This window comes from Brachionichthys hirsutus, chromosome 19 (genome assembly GCF_040956055.1).
Source record: "Brachionichthys hirsutus isolate HB-005 chromosome 19, CSIRO-AGI_Bhir_v1, whole genome shotgun sequence".
Taxonomy (NCBI): domain Eukaryota; kingdom Metazoa; phylum Chordata; class Actinopteri; order Lophiiformes; family Brachionichthyidae; genus Brachionichthys; species Brachionichthys hirsutus.
The window spans coordinates 8,331,405-8,344,834 of record NC_090915.1 but is presented as its reverse complement, the minus strand read 5'-3'; the positions used below and the strand labels follow the sequence as shown (position 1 = coordinate 8,344,834).

Sequence of the window (13,430 nt, the reverse complement as noted above, 5' to 3'; positions counted from 1 at the left end):
TGTGTTAATATCTAGTACGGCTCCAGTGATCTCATCTGCACTTGTTGCCATTTTTATGCACCGTTTCTCATCAATATAGCAAGGTAGCTGCGGAGTTATACGACTCCCCGTTTCCCAGTTGGCTGCATCTCCAAATCGTCAAAATAGCTCTCCATGGGAACGGCACTGGGACTATTTGACTTGCTGAACAGATGTGGGGAGTGATTTTAAGGGCTTTATTCATGATCAGAGAGCTGTCACAGCCATAGTCACCAAAATACAGGCATATTTGGGATGTCCCTGAATTGCATAATGAGTACATCATACAGCGGAACTGGCTTAATGTTTTTAATAGATATTAAAATATGAGAAAATGTAATTAGGTAAATGTGCCTTCTTTAAGGCAAGAGGTGAGACAGGCTCTGGGTGGGCAAGAGAGGCTTTCAACACATCAACCTTTCTCCTCATCATCATGTCCACCAGCTATCTAGCTTTTCCCCTCATCGTCCCAACATTCAGATGTTCCTACTCTCAATCCTAAATTGAATGGTACAAAAAGTTAAAAGTCATGTAGACCACCATTTCAGTCAGCTTCATCAGCAGAGTAAGTTGGATGTGTACTTGGACAGTGACAACGTTTTTGTCCTAAGTTTTCTTAATTAGAAATCTTTGACTTTTTGAAAACGTTGGTGGTCTATGTGCAGACTTATCCACGACTTACTCTCAACCTGCTCCCCAAGTACCAAAAGGCCTGCCCATCTTTAGCAATCAGACAAATGCAAAGCAATTTCACAACATTGCACAATGTGTGATTGCACTGTGTGTAATTTTATGTGATACTTATGCTTCTTCTTCTTTTCCAACACTGATACTGTGCAAACTCATGTCTCTGACCACAGGCTAACTTCATCAACCTGCTTCCCTGCTGTGTACTCCTGTTAGCTACTGTACACTGACTTAGCATTTAAAAGAAAATGCATAACGCATTCCCAGTTTGTTGCTCATGGCAATGGTCTGATTGCAGGCTTAAATAAACATGTGGCTGAGGCCGTAATCCTGGCTGAAAAGGAACGCCATGCACATCCCAACCACCCCAGCAAAAAACAATGAATAACTTAAATTAAAACTGGGAGTGGTGTACTTCAATGTGAGAGGTCAAGAGGTTCTAGTTCTACAAGCTGTAGATATCCATCTTCCATCTCTGCATGATAATCACTTTTATGTCGTTCAGATGGGTACTTGAGGACTGTGATAGTGATCACTGCACACAATCAAAATTGTGCATGGCATCGGTCATCTATGAAGCTTTAAATAAACGGTTTCATGCAGTATTTACACTGACTTCATATCTGGCTATTTCATCATCCAAGTCGTTCTGATCATTTATATTTGAGCATGTCTGCCACTTGCCTTTGAAATCCTGTTGCATCTCACATGCAATACAATTTTTTAAAAAAATCAACAACTATTGTTTAGCTAGTAGAGAAGAAGGAAAATATCAATCCAACCTAGTTTCTATATGTGAGGTGGTATCTAAGTGCTATTTAATAATAAAAGGAGTTCCACTTGCTTGAAAAAGACAAGTACTTAGATGAAGCGTTATTATGAATCTGAGAATAACCTCTTAAATAATGCTTAAAGGATGGGAAAAAATACATGGAAAGCAAGAAGATCCAGTGTTTTGAATCACTATTGTTATTGGCACACTTTTAAATGCATGGCCCCACGAAAGGCTTATTTATAATTATTCATGGTAGCTACTGTAGATGCATACTGTAGCTCTCTACACCAAGATGCTTTTACGCTTATGTGGGCCAGACATAAATAAGCCATAGGAATGCATAAAGGAGTCCAATTAAAGGCCCTAATATTCGTAAGCAGCAGTAAAAACGGTGGGGTTAATAATGGCTATCTCATCATCAAACCTAATTACCAGCCTGCAGCTGCAGCTACTGATACCTGTTAATACGGTATTGTGTTGAAAGAACTGTGATCCTATCAACTGCATTGTCTTTTACCAGAGGTAATTAAGATATTGGCAAAAAAATTGCTAAAAATTGTTCCACTCAATTATATTGAAAAATATATTGTCAGGTGGGGATGAGAAGGTTGAATAAATTAAAACATATTAAATCAAAATTCTTAAACTATGTCCATAATCACTTATTGATCACTTATTCTCCAACAACAGTGGGACTTATTATTTATTTACTTATTCATATGAACGCAGTACAAATACATGTTTCCTGTTCTGCATATTATATGTCTTTTAAATCCCCATTTATATTAACATTAATGCACTCATTAAGGCCCTGCTCTGTCGCACTGCTTTTGTAAGCTTTGAACAGCTCACCTTATTTGATGAAGCTGTCGGATCATTTTGGACACAAGGGCCCACATGAACTCCTCATTTAGAAGTTCCACTTTGCTTGGTAAATAAATTATAGTATTCTCCACCCCATCTTCATCTATCCCAGTTCAGCTTATAAATTATTCTTGTTGTGTGTGTGTGTGTGTGAGAGAGTTTAATGGCTCTGAGTTTTTTCACTCCAGTCTGTTCATGGGAATACAAGCAAAGGAGTAATATATTTCAGTCATTTGTATCTAGTCATGAATCATCACGGAGCTGAGAGATTAATTTGTACGCCCACGGAACCAACTATGGTCATAGCAGCTTTGAAAAAAATATGCAAACCCTTTGCAAAACCTTATACGTTCATGCTGATGAATAAATGAATGACAGAATGGCTGATGAAGAAAGGATAAAGTAAAGGCTTAATAAGAAGCACTAGAACCTTGAGAGACTCATCTCCAAGCTGTTCCATTGTAGGATTCTTCAGTAGTTGAGTTTTGGTGTTGGTCCTCTTTCTGTTGAAGGGCTAGAGGGATTCTCGATCCTCCTTACATCCAACATAGAGGAGGCAGAATTCAAGGTTGATGTTCCTGGTTTTTCCCAGATGTAGAATTTAGCAAAGTCTTTTTTATATATAAATTAAGCCACATTGCGCATATTGTCACGAGCAGTTTTGCACGACGCAGGTCGTGCTGGAGCCTATCCCAGCAGTCAATGGATGAGAGTGCACCCTGGACAAGTCGCCAGTTCATGGCAGGGTCACACACAGACAGACCTGTCTCATATAAAGGTGTGTCTCAATTATAGGCATGTTGACTTCCATGTCTGAAGGAAACAAAAACTCTGGCTTTAAATGTCAGTTTTGTGGTAGGTAACATTTGACCAGCATTATAACAGAGAGAGAGAGAGAGCGAGAGAGCCTTGTGGTGCTGTGCTCCTTTTGGAAAGATAAATGTGTCCTTCTAAACGGTGAAACTTAATTTTTTGTCTTTTCTTTGAGGCACAAATAAGTGGAGAAAGATGATATTTTGTACGGCAACGGTTTCCATTTCGACACAGCCCATCATGTTCAGCTGCTTGGCAGCAATGCCACTAAAGGCGAGCTGCCTTAATGTTTCCATTAACATACAGCGCATCAAATAACATTTTATTACTGTGATGATGATGATGATGATGATTCAGACCATTTGTGGGGAGACTTCGTACTATCCAAACAGCACCCGATGTTCATCAGCGTTTCTGTATCACATACATAATGGTCTCATGTCGTTATGTTTCTTTTGTCACCGAGAAAACGGGTCTGAAGATTTAATCCATCTGAACTGTGTCTCTCTCTGTTTTATTTTTGATTTTTTTTTGTCGCACTTCGGGCACATTTATTGTGTCATTACCGAGTTTCGCCCACCCCCGCCTCCATCATCGCCCAAGGACATCTTCCAGATTCCTCTTCTGATCTGTACCTGTCTGGAGTAGAGTCTCATGTAACATGTCTAACACTGATTATATGCTGGTAATTCCACCACAGAAACTATCCTTGCATGCATGCTGACCACGTCTGGAGTAAGGATCATTAAGTTCCCGGATAGGGAAGTATTTAGTCCTTTCCAAGATGTAAACAAGGAGACCGGACCCTACTCTTGGCTGTGCAGTGAGAATGTCTTTCCAGTAGGCATGCCAGCTTTAGTACAGTGTATTCGCCGAGTTACGATGAACAGATTGATAAAATCCTCATCAGTAGCTACAATCTGTAGTTCTTTATTTATACCCGAGCATCACTGAAGGACACATACAGGACTTTGTGTTGATTGCAGCTCGATTATTTGCACGTCACAGAGCTGCGGGACATATTTCGGAGGGGCAGTATCATCCCCAGTCAGCCCTAATCACATCTGGCTGTAAGAATGAAAGAAATTATCAATTACAAAGTGAACGTGAATCCGTAGACATTCCCATTATTCAATTTAACTGGATTATCATCATCTCCTTTAGCTCCATGAAATTGCTTCAGCTGCCCAGGCTCTCATACATATTTGCTCACAGACACTTACGTGCCCTTCAGTGAGCAATCGAGGAGAGAGGAGAGGGAAACCATTATCCCCATCCCTCCTTTGTTGTATGACTCTAATCTTTCTCTACCTCCCACCTGTTTCACTTGCATCTGTGTCTCCCACGAGCATTTCCTTCCCTCTTTCCATTTGCCCTCACTTCTATTTATTTTCCCGCGTCTGTGTTTCTATCGTGCTCTCAGCTCTTCGCTGTCCCGCCCAAGCTGTCTTGTATTCTCCTCACCCATCTCATCCCACCTCTCGCTCTTTGCCGTCACGGTGTCTGTTCCCTTTCCCTTCATCCGTCCTTCCACATCCAATCTCTGAAATGAATCTGATTAATGGGCCTAGCCTTTTGACAACTAAGCGGAGCAAGAGTTGCAAAGCTATATTTGTGTTGGCCTGCAACAGAATCATGCAGAAATGTATGTATGTGCAGTTTTGGAAAAAAGAATGCTCTTCCTTTCATGGAGATTCACAGGAATATTCAAACATATGTCAGTAACCAGGTTAATCCAGCATTGCTTATAGTTTTTGGTTGAATGACAATGCTGCCATTATCCCAGAGGAAGTGATTGATTTGTATCCAGTCACTCGATTGGGTCTCCTTTCCATAGCACTTCATTAATCAGCAGCTGGAGACAACTAAAGAAAAGGGCGGGACATCCCAGAACTGTTAGACGAGAGAAGACTAGAGGGGCAAATTATTTCATAAGATCATCTGATGAGATACTAAAATAGAATAGAACACAACAGAACAGAATAGAATAGAATAGAACAGACCATATCAGCAGCTCCCTTCGATAGCTCAGCTGGTAGAGCGGAGGACTGTAGAGGGAAGAGGCAGAGATCCTTAGGTTGCTGGTTCAAATCCGGCTCGAAGGAGAGCCTTTAACTTTTTTGTGGCCGATGACCCACAAAACCCTCATCCACTCATCAGAAGGTCTTGGTTCTAATCTGCATGCAGGTGTGTCTTTGAGCAAGATACTTAACCCTAACTTGTCCCCGAGCCGCTTCAAGGGCTGCCCGCTCCTCCTCAGGAATTAGTTAAATGCAGAGAACTAATTTCACAATGTTGTACTATTTTTAATTGTATGTGAAAATAAAGCTTCTTCTTCTTCTAGAATGAAGAGTCTCATGACGTTTACAGGCTCCATGACCCGAGTACCGAGCAGAGAAATGATCTATTCTGTCTTTCTCCAATATCATCATATATTTGATAACAATGTTGATATTTTTTATGCAATTGAGGTGGAAATGAAAGCTTCAAGTAAAAGCTGACATCTAGGATGGATAAGAAAAAAAAAGGTCAAGAAGAGAAATCTCATTCATCTCTTCATTATCCAGGGCCAGGTTGCCATAGCAGCAGGGCATAAATAGCCCTGCAATGTCATCCTGCTCCTCCTCGGGAATCTCAAAATGTTCTCAAGCAAGATGACATTCGGACATGCCAAGAAAATCACAAGAAACTCTCTTGGTGCTCATCTGTTTTTTGTTTCTTTGTTTCTTTTATCTCCTTTTGGTCAGAAGGAGGAGTAGCAACATTTATTATTCGTGAAGTCTGAGCTCATTATTCTCCCGTGTATTTTTATATAAGAGTAATCCTCGTTACTGTATATAGAAACTAATTTTGGTCATTTACACTTGTGATTTCATTCACCAGTCTCTCTCCAAAGCTCATCGCCATTAGTGAAGTTTTGGTAAAAGTTAATTACGATGCACAATTAATCTAAAACATTCAAGATTCAAGATTCTTTATTGTCATTATGCTAAAATAACAAAATCGTGTGAAGGCCGACGGCTAAAGGCACACATAGGATCATAAATAAAAAACAAAATCTCTCTTAAAACAACGATATATATATATACACATCAGAGAGAATAAAACATGGTTGGTAGTCTGGATAGTTTGATGAACCACAGCAACTTAACTCGGTCGGCCCCTAAGTAGAACAATGACACGCATTCAGTGTCTGGCAGTGCTCAATTCAATTCAATTGATATTTATTTCTACAACACCAGATCATAACAGAAAGTTATCTCAAGGCACTTTACAGGTGTAACAGGGAAAGACCTGCAGGGAAAGACAGACCCCAACTTGACCCACAAGAGCAAGAACTTTGGAGATGGAGGCAGGAAAAAACTTCCCTTTAACAGGCAGAAACCTTGGACAGAACCTAAGACTCATCTGTCTGGATCGGTTGGGTTGAGAAAGAGAGAGATAGAGAGAGAGAACAGGAGCAGAGAGAAACTTAATGTATTTACTCTACATCCAGTGATTTACAACATATAAGATGCTGAGGAAAACACTAATGAAAGAGCTGCTATATAAAACTATAAATGCTAATGCTAGCAAAACGGACACCCGGTTTGACAGCCACAGGTGCAGGTTCCGCAGCCCCACGGACAGAAGGACCTGCAGACTGAGACACAAAGAGGGACAGACAGAGGGAGGGAGAGAGCACACAATTATTTAAATCAGTTCTTTGATTGGACAATGATTAACACTAATATTTTCCATCATATAATGCTTTGATTTCCCACAATAATGGCTTTAATTAAATGTTTGAAAGCAGCAGACGTTTCTTTTAAGGAAATTGAAAATGGAAAATGATTCAACCCCTTTCACTTTGGCGAACCTCCCTTCCGTTATGTGATGTCACCATCAGAGGCAAACGAATTAATTTGGTGGTCTATTGTTGGGAATGACAATAATGGATCAGAGAGAACAATCACAGATAGCAAAGAAGATATGAGGAGACACGCACTAAGCATTATTTCAGTCTGACAAGACATCAAACAATGCAGACCCCATCAAATTAAACTGTCCTTCCAATCTGTGTTCCTGGGCAACCGACAAGATGGCATGGAAAATTAATCTGAGACCAAAATAGAGCAATAATAGAAAACATGTGCCATGCTTCATGAACGCTGCAGAACCATGGACAGTATGTCACGTCAACCTTTATGTTTTCTAAATAGATTGAGGGGAAATCCATCAAGGACCGGTCACGTTTATCATTACATGTCAAGAAAGACGCCAAGACATTTCCGATAACTTACTTTAACGTTGAGCCACAAAACAATCAGCTGGTTTACAACTGGGGTTGACGTTGGAATCCTACATTTTGATATCACGGCAAAAGACATGAAGCTCTTGGAACAAACCACGTCATTTGATAAAATCATATTTGACTTTTTGAAGTCAAATGCAGTTGAAAGAGAAATGATTTGTAAAACTCACATTACATTGAAAATATTGCAACAACATTATATTGTGTTTGTTTATTTATTTATGGGTGCCACTCTGAAGATACAGCTGTGATTGACCGCCCTCTAAAAATCACCTCCATTTGTTAGCAAAGATAAAGCTGATTTAATCTCCTTAATATTTCCATGTTTTCTCAGAAGCTTTTTCCTAATTGTTCAATCAGCGGGGATTTCCTTACTTCTGTCCTCCTTCAGCTTCATTTCACAGACGAGTTGATTCGTAAGTCAATAGGGCATGCAATAGATCAAGCTGATTTCACCATCTCCGCTCCGACCATGAGGCAAACTACTTCAATCTAACAGTCTGTTCTGCTTAAAACTGTAATGTTGAGGCCATTAAATCAATCATTATATTTATTTATTTGAAAGGATAAAACCCCTTCTTGTTTTCAAGAGGGCCCTTAAAAATTTATTTTCCCTACATTTGAATAGCGGTTCAGATACTTACCAAAAACATCCGTAGCTGTCACTTCTAGCCTGTTGTAAATATAACTACTCACTTGAGCTGGAAGCAGAAATCTGTTCAAATTTTGAGACTGATGTTCCAATTTGGAGGTGACTTGACTTTTTATATTTTTATCTCTCTCAGGAGAGACAGGTGAAGGCAGTAAAGATAATTGTTTATCCAAGCAGATGACATGTGATAATTAGACTGTCAGATAGTCTCGGTGTTCAGGCCCTTCGGAGAGATTGAGATCGAAGAGCACCTGCCCAGATAAATCCCCCACAGAGTCCGGATGATGAGCCCACTTATTTTGAAAACCCTTTTTTGATTAGACAGAACAAGGACTCAACTTGCATGGAGTTGCTTTGCCCTTTTCATTTTGTAAAGATTTAAACCTCAGGTTGCACTCATTTTAAATCGGTACTTCACATCATGCCATAAATTAGAGATATTTTTTTAATGTTTAAATTAAACAAACTTTTGTGCTGCAGAAGTCTGTGTAGCTCTCACAACAGACATCTTTGAAACAGGTGCTGGGAAAAAGGGCCTGGGAATGCTGAGGCTAAGGATGAGCATTGATAAGATATCTATAACTCCAGTTTTGATTCCGTATAATGAACCGGTTCGTTACAGATTCTCTTATTGATCCTTATTTGGAAAAAAGCAGAACAAACAGGTCTCAGTGCCTCGGTGAACGGAGAAGCCAGCAGTGGATTGGAGCGAATGCTGTCAGCGTCTGAGCCAATCAGACTCTGTCTCTCGTTGACGTCATCTAAATATAATGCAACAGTTACTAATCGCAGGTTTTCCAATCAGACAAAAGGCGCGACCATGCTAGACAGTGTTTTTATTTTTAAATCTAAATATCATAGACAGATTTATGTTTCAACGTCTGTTTTTCTCATGAAAAGATAACCATCATCCTGCAGAAGATACTAGATTTCATAAGGATGGAAGGTACTGTGTGCTTGCATGTAGTCTCACTTCGCACATCACACACCCCTCCAGATGTAATAATAATAAAAAAAAAAAAGCCTAACCTTCCGGTAACAAACATTCATCATAACTTCCTCAGTGAAGAGGCAGCAAATTAAAATCACAATTTGCAGTGCTACGTGTTGATCAGTTGCCATTTAGGGGATCTCTTCAAATTAAAATGACTTTGCAGTAGAAACAACAAAGGAGCTTTGCAAACAACTCCTCTCCGTTTTGTAGAAACATTGCACACCAGAGCATTTTCCTGTCAGACGGCAAAGCAACACAGTCAGCCTGCGTCTTATTATAGTCTTCCCTCTAATTCTGCGTTACACTGGAGTGTTGATGAACTCTGTGGCATCCGTACTTCCTGCCGGATCACAATGAACATGGTATCTATCTTGATATATATGAATATTTAGGATGATCTCTAACTAATGAGTCTGGTAACAGCTGCCAAAATGTTTTTTTGAATAACAAATTTGATGGACCAGCTACTCCAGCACCAGTCTAACATCTCTGAATATCCCTGTCCTTTGCATCGTCCTCCCTTACTTTGTCCATCTATCTTCTTCTTGGTCGACCTCTAGCTCTGTTCCCTGGCAGTTCCATCCTCAGCATCTTTCTACCGATATAAAAACTATTCATTTTTGAAAAAGCTTTTGTTGCACACCAACCCATTCCCATTTTACTGATGATTGTGTATGTTTATTTGCATATTTATATGTTTTGCTTTTTAGAGAGAAATATTACTTCAAACTCAACGGCTGTACTATTTTCCTAAAGCCACTCCATCTGTTACTGTTACGACTGTCATCTATCGCAGATGATTAGTACAAAAACCATGCTCTGTCTGTATCAGCTAGGCATCAGCTATCATGAATTAAAATAGCAGACCCAAAAAGGCAACACAATCAAATCACCGTGTCTAGAAGCAGAACCTTAAACTCAACAAAAGGCAACACAACACCCGCAGTCTTTACATCAAGATGTGTTCGGGGAACTCACGCATCATGTGCACCAATACCAGAATCAGTGGGGATGAAGCTGAAGAGAGTTTGTGTGTCAATTATTTCATTGGTAAAATGTCGCGATCCCTCGACTCCCGTGAGGCCGAGACGGCGATCAATTAGTAGCTTCTGAGTTTATTCAGTCCAAATTATAATATATATATTTTTTAAGTTAACTGCAGGACAGTTTTTGGGAGCAAAGGCTGTCTTTTTCAGCGCAAGGAGAACTACTTCAATGGCTAATATGGGAGAGACTCCTTCTCTGTCAAGTGAGCACCTCCTCAATTAGAGCTAAGCTAAAACATCAATAGGACCAGAGGGGAGGATCAGACTGCTCTTCTCTTTTCCCTCTGCTTGTGTGGGATCATCCTACGGTGGCGAACTTCTGCACGAAGCCCCATTTCCCACAGCAGATAACAGCAATAGTAGTCGAGGCTGTTCGCTGGTCTTAGAGGCATCTGCAAGGACACTCCAAGGGCTGCTACGTGGCTGCAGTTATCTACAAGGATTAAAACTGTAGTTTTCCTCTCCCTCATACGCTTAGCATATTCTCAAACTATTTGAGATACACCAAAGATGATAATTAAGGCACATTTCCTGGACGAAACTGGCTTCTCCTTTAAATAAAATGAGTGTATATGTCAAGATAAATTATGAAAATAACATGTTTGTTCTGAGTGTAACATCACACCATTGGACCATGAACACAGAATTTAAATGAAGATTCTTGCACACACTTGTGATACGCAAAGGATTAAATTAAGCCTTTTGATTGCATTTCCATTTGGAATTGAAAATGATCTATTTAAAAAAGAGAAAAAAAACACTTCTTTAAATTTTGGGCTTAAACATTCTGTTGTTATCTGGGCATGAGGATATCAAGGGGGATAGTTAATTATAATTTTGCAGCCACTTGGATCTAGAGTGAATCAACTCACTCACTGTTGGAAGGACGGCCATGAAATACGGTTCTGACATCTTCTGGTATCCGGGGAATGTATCTTTGTGACTTATTATCATGTTTGTGCTTTTCAGTGAGCCGTAACAACTATAAGATGGATCACAATGAAATGTGTTGCACATGTTCTTGCAGCCCGTAGGATGAATTGCAATCACATTGCCAATCCTTTAATTTTTTCCTCCACAGTTGACTCTTATTCTTGTTAAGAAAAAACATTTATCCGATAAAATGCGCGCTCCATCATGTCCTGAGCGGACTGGAGAGTAAACCATCAGTTGTAAAATAAAAATATCCTTCATCCAGGTTTCTTGGATGCATTATGTATCAATTTGTGCCTTCCTACTCCATAAATATCCCGTCCAATCTCATTGTTAAAAACACACCTTATTTAGGAGGTGTGTCATGTATCTCTGGATACACGTTCAATGAGACAAAGGGGGGAGAAGTTCAGCATTATGATAGCACAATTTTAAAATTCCGTACCACACAATGTAACACAAATATGAGGTTGCATGACAGCGGATTTTAAAAGGCCGATATAATAAATGTCAACCAAATAAAATAAAGGCGTTCAAAGAAAAATATTATACTATAATATAAACCGCTGCTCGTAAGAAATACACAAAACATTAAATGAATAAAAACATCAAACTTAAAGTAATAAATGCACGATATAAAGTCTGGAACTGAGCTTTGAGCAAAAACTAGAAAAACACTCGGTGAGCGCAAATCTCTGCCAAGGAACAATAAATAAGTGAATAAATTAATACATATATAAATAGCCCGGTCGTGTATTTAAAAATTCCAGATCATCATCAAAATGTTCTAAATTGTTCTTGGTACCTTTAAACACCAACCATGATAAGTACAATCCATAAAATGGAGTTTTCAATGTACAAATGTTATATATTTTCCTGACCTCATTCTGGATCAGATCCAGAGACCTTTGTCATGATAGTTCATATCGAACCCCTTCATGACTGTGATTTATGGTGAGTGAATTGAATGTATATTTTACATATATTTTTATCAAAAAGCCTCTATTATAAGTCAATAAGTCAATTGAAAAATCCAGATTTTTTTTTTTTTTATTGGACGGGTATCTGGATGAATGTAATGGGTTAGATGGGTAGGTAATGGGTAGGTAAGTTAGACCAAGACCCATTTTTTTCTCATCAAGATCCATCCAGCAGATTTTACATATTCCTCTTAAAAGACAGACAACCGGCATCAAAAACATAACCTCCTTGGCGGAGGTAAAAATAAACAAGTTACAGATAAAAATACAGCGAATGAACTTTGACTCGAATAACAACTCAAACCAACAGAATGAAGACTTCTCCAAACTTCCCTGGTCTCAATGTGACCTTTCAAGTTAAATAAAGATCTGTCATTTCATGCCAGACCAAACATCCCCTCAGCATCGTTCTGACTCTGATTCCAACTAAAACTGCTCCCTCTTCCCAGGTTGTCAGACGTTGCGGGCCTGTCAGACTCCGCTCACCTGTCATACAGACAAACAAGATACCATTTAACACATTGTCAACATGAAACTGCACTTTGCTGGAGACATTCTGACAATATTCAGTGGCTTCAAGGCACACAACTCTACAGGGTTGTGAATTGGAGACGAGCTGCAAATTTTGATGACTGATATTGATGTAGATTTGTTTGGAGTGGACAAACGTTAGATTCCTGGTGTATCTCCATCCAGATGCAGCAAGACAGCAACACCCTGGGAATGAGACCAGACTCATTGCCACACATTAACCATGAAAACAAACCTTTAGCAATTGGATTCACATTGATATCATTAGTTTATAAGTTATTCATAAAAAGCACACTTTCAGTAATGGTTGATAGTTCTGGATCTAGATCCAGAACTTTTAAAGATACAACATATCCATTTGTCCACTACTAAAATTGTTTAGTTGTAAAAATGCACCCCGATTTCTCCTGGATCTGTTTCTCACGTATTAAAGATAGAACAAATCTTGATATATACGCAATCCTAGATAGAGGGCCCAACCCTACATGATTTTGTAGGGTTGGGGCCTAAACATTGGTCAATAATCAACCGAGATATTGAGGAACACATTTTGATAAAGAATCTCCATCTATATCAAAATGTTATCATCTTTTCCTGAAAATTTCATCAAGATCGGTCCGTAACATTTTGATATACCTTGGTATCTTAAAATGAAGATATTTTTCTACGATTTGGCCTATCATCCAAACGAAACCGCAGATTTCTCACAAAAAATGATGCATCTGTGTCTGGAGGCGAGTAACTGGGGTTTTAGGGTACGAAATGACACTTGCCCGTGACCTAAATTGCTCTGAAGTTGCATGTGTGACCTGCGTTTACATTCAGAAACAGCATGGATGCCTT

General features: G+C 39.3%; 1 non-coding gene across 1 annotated transcript; it reads left to right on the top strand.

Moving 5' to 3' along the window:
- Positions 1 to 5,174: 5,174 nt before the first annotated feature.
- On the top strand, positions 5,175 to 5,262 carry trnay-gua (transfer RNA tyrosine (anticodon GUA)). The gene is given in 2 exon segments: positions 5,175 to 5,211; positions 5,227 to 5,262. It is a non-coding gene; the product is annotated as a tRNA-Tyr (tRNA).
- The last annotated feature ends 8,168 nt before the right edge of the window (positions 5,263 to 13,430 follow it).